The sequence below is a fragment of the Tupaia chinensis genome, unplaced genomic scaffold (assembly GCF_000334495.1).
Source record: "Tupaia chinensis unplaced genomic scaffold, TupChi_1.0 Scaffold000477_1, whole genome shotgun sequence".
NCBI classification, from domain to species: Eukaryota; Metazoa; Chordata; class Mammalia; order Scandentia; family Tupaiidae; genus Tupaia; species Tupaia belangeri.
The window spans coordinates 2617817-2624569 of NW_006159986.1; the positions used below are offsets into that span (position 1 = coordinate 2617817).

General features: G+C 41.3%; 1 pseudogene; it reads right to left on the reverse strand.

The window, feature by feature from the left end:
• The window catches only part of LOC102475825 (keratin-associated protein 9-1-like), a 31336-nt pseudogene that overhangs the window by 24170 nt on the left and 413 nt on the right, over positions 1-6753 (reverse strand).

Below are 6753 nucleotides of genomic sequence, written 5' to 3' on the forward strand. Positions count from 1 at the left end.
GGAGCCACAACAGGAGTTGACCATGGTGTCTGAGAGTGGAGGTGCTGGGTAGGTTTCCAAGAATATGGGTTGGAAAGGTCTGGAGGTCTGTTGACCCTACATTCCCTTTTATACCCTGCTAGGAGGACGCAGTCATCAGATGCAGCACCCTTTTCTTTTTGTGTTAATAAGTAGGCAATTATCAAATTAGGTAAGTGTGTTTTGCTGGTTCAAAATTCAAGATGAGAGACCAATAGGTGGTGTAGTGGTTAGGGTGCTGTATTACCACATGGTCAATCCCAGTTCGAGTCCCAGACCTGGAAACTTGAAACATGTATGTGCATGCCCCAAATCTCATGAGGAGAAGGGGGAAGAAGGGATTGAGGCATAGCCATCTCCCCTGGGGAGTGACTTTTCACTTTCTCTCTCTCTCTGTTTCTCCAGTGAGTACATATGCCCTACAGCAAAAATCTCTCAAAAAAAGGAGGAGAGTCTGAGGAAAGACATTAAGGACAAAAATAGAGAGGCAAGACATTTATGAGACAAAGAAATGGGTTATTATCTGTTGATGATAATGTGTATAGTATCCCCAACTGGACTGGTGAGAAATGTATTTGTGTTGGAACATTCACTCTACAAATTAAGTGACATATGTGATTGAATGTATAAAAGAAACTAAAATTAAATTAAATTTTAAAAATCAAGATGGATGGAAAACATTTTTTCCTTCCCTGATCTGTTAGTACTCATCCCCAAAACTCTTCCTGAATCACCTCTGATGGGCCTATTTTGCTTTAGCTAACTCGAAGACAACTGTCATAAGACATCTACCTCTAGATCAATCTCATTTTCCACAGGACACCATGTCTACACCTGGGTGATATTATTAAGTGTTATATTTCTGTATACTTTATGGGCACCCAGGAAGATAAAAGTGGCTGATGATGAAGACTAATGGTTCATTCACTTGGGTCAGATGGCTAAAGAAGTTTTCAACCTGAAGCTAACCTCTGGCATGAGGCAATGAATACAATTAGGACATTTTCCCTTCCTCACTGTGAATCATAACCTAGTTTCTATGCTTATTGATGAGAAACACAGAACTTTTCTAGGGTGGAAATCTAAGATTTGAAATGTTGATGTCTGAATCAAGAAACAAACCTCCTCTGAAACAAAGTTGGCCACAGAGACTAGCTATCCCTAAAGGTTCATGCTCCTCAGCTCTCTGGTTCTGAGTCTGATTATTCTTCTGTCTTTGACATATGCCTTTCTGGGTTAACAGGGCTTATTGATTTTTCCATTCTCCCCCAGATTTTCTTAGCAACCCTTGTTAGGTTTTCCAGTCTCCTTGCTCTTAGTCTATTTCTCATCTTCCCATCTCATCATGTTCTCTCTGTTGAGTTGCTGAGCATGAAGATGCTTTACACTCTCTGGCTTCATTCTTCAATTTTATGATCAACTTTATCTCCAGGTCTCTATTTTAAATACAAAGAAATAAAGAGACAAATAATGAGAGGCACAGATATAAAAAACAGACATCTAGATCAAAGGACATGAGCCTATAATCTATTATAATGAGGATGGGATAAAAAGCTTGAATGGTGCAAAGACACTTAACCGATTTACCAACTAACTTGTATTTATGAAACTGAGCAATGCTTCCAGTCCATCCGTTGACACCCTGGCTGTCATGGAAACCAGGGATGGTAGAGGGAAACACTTTTTTTTTTTTAACCATGCTATATAAAAGCAACAAATGTGTCACTTTCCCCATAATACTGGTGTGATGGTTATTTCTGGTGTGGACTTTACTGTACAAATGAATACCTAGAAACCTGATAAAGTATTATTCTGTGTGCTTGGGATTGTTTCTGGGTGAATTAACATGGGAGTCTGAGTGTAGTCAGTGTGGAAAACCCTCATTAAGCTGTGTAGGCATGATCTCCTCAAACAGGGACGCCAAGAGGAAAAACACACAAGATGAGAGAGGACAGACAGACGTCTTCTATTGCCTTGTACATCCAAAGTGAAGGGTTCCCTGCTTTCAGACTATAAGATTTACACCAGCCACCCTCCGTACCTCACCCTGATTCACAGAATTTCAGTCTCAGACTGAGAGTTATATCATCAGCTCTCTTGCCTCTAAGGCCTTTGGACTTGGACTGAACCACACTACCAGAATATCAGCTTGCAGTCAGACTGTTGTGGAACTTCATAGCTGTCATCATTGCATGAGCTCATTTGCTCAGTAAATACCATCTTACAGATCTATACATATCTTATTTGGTCTGTCTCTCTAGAGAAGCCTGGCTAATAGAAATGGTGTTAGGGCAACAATTCCTGTCTTAGATTATTTTTTCTGAGGACAGGTATGTATTTCTCAACTTGGTTGAAAGTTTTCAAAAAAAATAGGTTCATCAAATTAGTTAGAATTCATGAATACAGGAATGACTGTATATGCTGAATGGCAGAATCATGGTTCCTAATAATTTAGGCATATTTGTCTAAGACACCAGGTTTAAGAAGATAAAACGTTGAGCTCACTCTTATGAATGTAAAAGAACAAATGATCTAAAGATCTAAAAGTGCCTTGTGCCACACCATTATATAGGGGCTACAGAGTTTTTACTCCAGCACCATCAAATCCTACAAAACTCCACCTCATCTGAAAGGATCCTGTATAGAGTACAGGTCATAAACAGTAGATAGGTGACCATGTGATCTACATGTCCTACTGAACTGCATGTCCAGAAATAGTTGAACTCATAATGTGATGCAACCACTTCCAGATGCCAAGACAGAAGTGCCTTGATTCCCTATGGATATAGAAAGAACACTGTCCTTCAGGGTGCAGTGTAGACCTTAATCCAATGACCATTATATGCATAGTACTTCCAACAGGTCACACACATTAACACAGAAAAATCCAAGGAGTTAAAAGAGGAGCTACTTCACTCCTGTTTACTCTTTATGATCCCTGTGGAGGAAAATTGTTTCCCTTTCACATAAGCTCAGGACCTGTGGGCCTTGAGGCCCTGAGCTCAAGAGAGAAGTCTCCACCAGGGACATAGTAAGGGTTCTATCTGAATTGAAGCTATGACTTTACCTTTTCCTTTTGGACTGCTAGTTCTGAGTTATCAGCAGATAGAAGAAAATGTTTTCACACTGGCACTGACTTTGTCATCAAGAGGTAGTAGGACCACTGGCATATAATTTGGGCAAAGAAAAATATGGAATAAGTAGGTACTCCAGCGGGGCACTCAAGGGGTTTCTAGCTCCAGTTTTTTTGTGTTTTTTTTTTTCTTTTTTCTTTTTGGAGAGGTTTTTGCTAGAGGGTGCATGTGCTCACCAGAAAGACAGAGAGAGAGAGAGACAGAAAGTGAGAAATAAGCCCCCGGCAGGGGATGGCCACACTGCAATCCCTTCTCCTCCATTCTCCTCTCGGAATTTTGGGCACACATGCATATTGGCCTGGCATGAGTTTAAGCCACCAGGTCCAGGACTTGAATTGCAGTCGACTACATGGGAGTCCAGCGACATAGTCATTACGCCAACTGCTGATCCCATCTAGCTCCAGTTTTAACTGCAAATGGGAAAGTACAATGACTGTAACTTTATTAAAGAGACAGTAACTGAAGGCAGATTTTCTTGGTAAAGACCTACATTCTTCTAGTAGGCAACTTATTTAAAACACATTGGAAACATTGCTGTCTTAGAAAAGGTCCTGGGAGCAGATCCAATCATTGGGCTTGGAAGGTAATTCATAGAAGTGCTGAGAGAAAATTGGAAATGATCTAGGGAGGGAAGGGACATCCATATATAGGGAATTAATGATCAGAATAATTCTGTAGGTGCCTGGGATCCAGTTCCTCTGAAGACATCTGGAAGACTGGTACAGAAGTGCTACAACCTCCTTTTGTAAGTTTCTCTAGGCACCTGTGACTGATCAGTGGAGTGAGCTCAGTGAGATAGAGAAGAGGTCCTGAGTGGTGCCAAGGTTGAGCTATATGAACAAACACAATTCCTTTGTATCTGAAAGGAACTCCCACCCAGAAACCAGGATGAGTACAGACTCCTAGTAGCTCCTACTATTCTTCTGCACTGTTCAACAGGTAACTGTCCTCAGTTTACAAGATTCAGTTCTTTTTTCTTTTTGGAGAGGTTTTTGCTAGAGGGTGCATGTGCTCACCAGAAAGACAGAGAGAGAGAGAGACAGAAAGTGAGAAATAAGCCCCCGGCAGGGGATGGCCACACTGCAATCCCTTCTCCTCCATTCTCCTCTCGGAATTTTGGGCACACATGCATATTGGCCTGGCATGAGTTTAAGCCACCAGGTCCAGGACTTGAATTGCAGTCGACTACATGGGAGTCCAGCGACATAGTCATTACGCCAACTGCTGATCCCATCTAGCTCCAGTTTTAACTGCAAATGGGAAAGTACAATGACTGTAACTTTATTAAAGAGACAGTAACTGAAGGCAGATTTTCTTGGTAAAGACCTACATTCTTCTAGTAGGCAACTTATTTAAAACACATTGGAAACATTGCTGTCTTAGAAAAGGTCCTGGGAGCAGATCCAATCATTGGGCTTGGAAGGTAATTCATAGAAGTGCTGAGAGAAAATTGGAAATGATCTAGGGAGGGAAGGGACATCCATATATAGGGAATTAATGATCAGAATAATTCTGTAGGTGCCTGGGATCCAGTTCCTCTGAAGACATCTGGAAGACTGGTACAGAAGTGCTACAACCTCCTTTTGTAAGTTTCTCTAGGCACCTGTGACTGATCAGTGGAGTGAGCTCAGTGAGATAGAGAAGAGGTCCTGAGTGGTGCCAAGGTTGAGCTATATGAACAAACACAATTCCTTTGTATCTGAAAGGAACTCCCACCCAGAAACCAGGATGAGTACAGACTCCTAGTAGCTCCTACTATTCTTCTGCACTGTTCAACAGGTAACTGTCCTCAGTTTACAAGATTCAGTCATCTGGAGTTTTCTGCCCTCTGGGCACCTCGTATCCCTTCCTTTGGATGGTCAACAGATAGTGTTAACTATTAGGTTATTGGGAAAGTCATGATGTGTTTTTCTATGCAAAAATGTGTCATGAGGAGTAAAAATCTAAGTACCTTGCTTACTATATTACAAAGAGTTTTGTAGAAATGTTGACACTCTCTAGTAGCCTATGGGATCACATAAGGTTAGCATTTAGGGAAGCCCACAGATGGGCTTCCTTACTCTACTACTCTGTCTTGTTTCCCATCATTCCTTGCACATTTCTCCTGACAGAATTTTCTAATAAGCACCTGTGCAAGAATCCATGATTCAGATATATATTTAGGTAGAAAATAAAAAGTACTCATAGTTAGAGTCACATTCCTATAAACACTGCATCAATAACCACAACTAAGAGTGTTACCTCCTTAAACAAAGCCACCTTCTTCACACAACTCAGGAAGATATTTCTTATACACAGACCCTCAGTAGGATGAGCATTACTAGCATAGCAATTTTGCCATATTTCTCAGAAAGAAAGCAGTAAAACAAATTGAAGAAACTAGTGTGAAAATGACTGTGAAAAAATGAGAAGAAACAGGCAAATGTTCTGAAGATGTACCATTTTACTTGACAGGCAACTCAAGAGTTTGCATGACCCAATGCAAACATTTGTATTGCATCAAAACTGTTTTGAAAGATGATACTGAGATCAGGAACACTGCTGTCTCAGAAAGTAAGTGCTGTGGGGCAGACCCAATCACTGGGTTTGAGAGCAAGTAGTTTACTTGGAAGGTAACATAGAAGTGGTGAAGGAACTCTAGAAATGATTCATGGAGAGACAGAAAGACCATATACAGGGAATTAATGAACTGTATACTCCTGAAGTCGTTGGGGTTCAGTTCCCCAGATGACATCTAGAAGACTGCTATAATTCCCCCATGGAGGAGAAATATGTAGGGCATTTATTAATCACCTCTCCTTCCTTGAAGCCTTTTTCAATCTGCCCAGAAAGTGTTGCTTAATTCAGACAAAGTCCACAGCAAGAAACAGGTGCTGCCTTTAAATGATGATCTTTCCATTTTAAAGGGAAGACTTGGAAAATTCATTTTATAAGTTGTAAGGATAGACAGTGGGTGAGTGTATAAAATATAAATAAATAAATAAAGGAAAGTGCTCATGGGAGAGATAGTACTCATAAAATAATCTACCACAGGTTCTTAAATATGCAGAGAGCAAAATTAAAAATTAGAGAGAAGGATGAAATTTGAGAAGGAAAAATAATGACGCATGATGACCATATATCGGTATGCTTGAAATCAAGATTTATTTATATGGAGGAAAATGTTTATATGGGTAAATGAGACACAGGAAATATTTCCATTGGATAACAAGGTAGTTTAGAGATTTCAGAGGAAAATCACACTTGTGATCATTTGGGGGAGAGATGGTAACATGGTGGGTTTAGGGCGGGTGTATGTGAGGGTAGGACAGAACTGAGAGATCAATTCAAAATGAGGTTTCACAAGGGACTTCCTATGATTGGACTCCCAGACAGACTATCACAGATGCTGGTATATGAGGAAGAGGTGGGTGCAGGGCAGAGCGCTCAGCAGCAAAAACCACTAGAGCAGGCAGGGCATCAGCAGGTGGTCTGGCAGCAGCAGGGGCGGCAGCAGCTGGACACACAGCAGCTGGGGCGGCAGCACGTGGTCCTGCAGCAGGTGGTCTGGCAGCAGGTGGGGCGACAGCAGCTGGAGCCACAGCCGCCGCGGCCCGCGCAA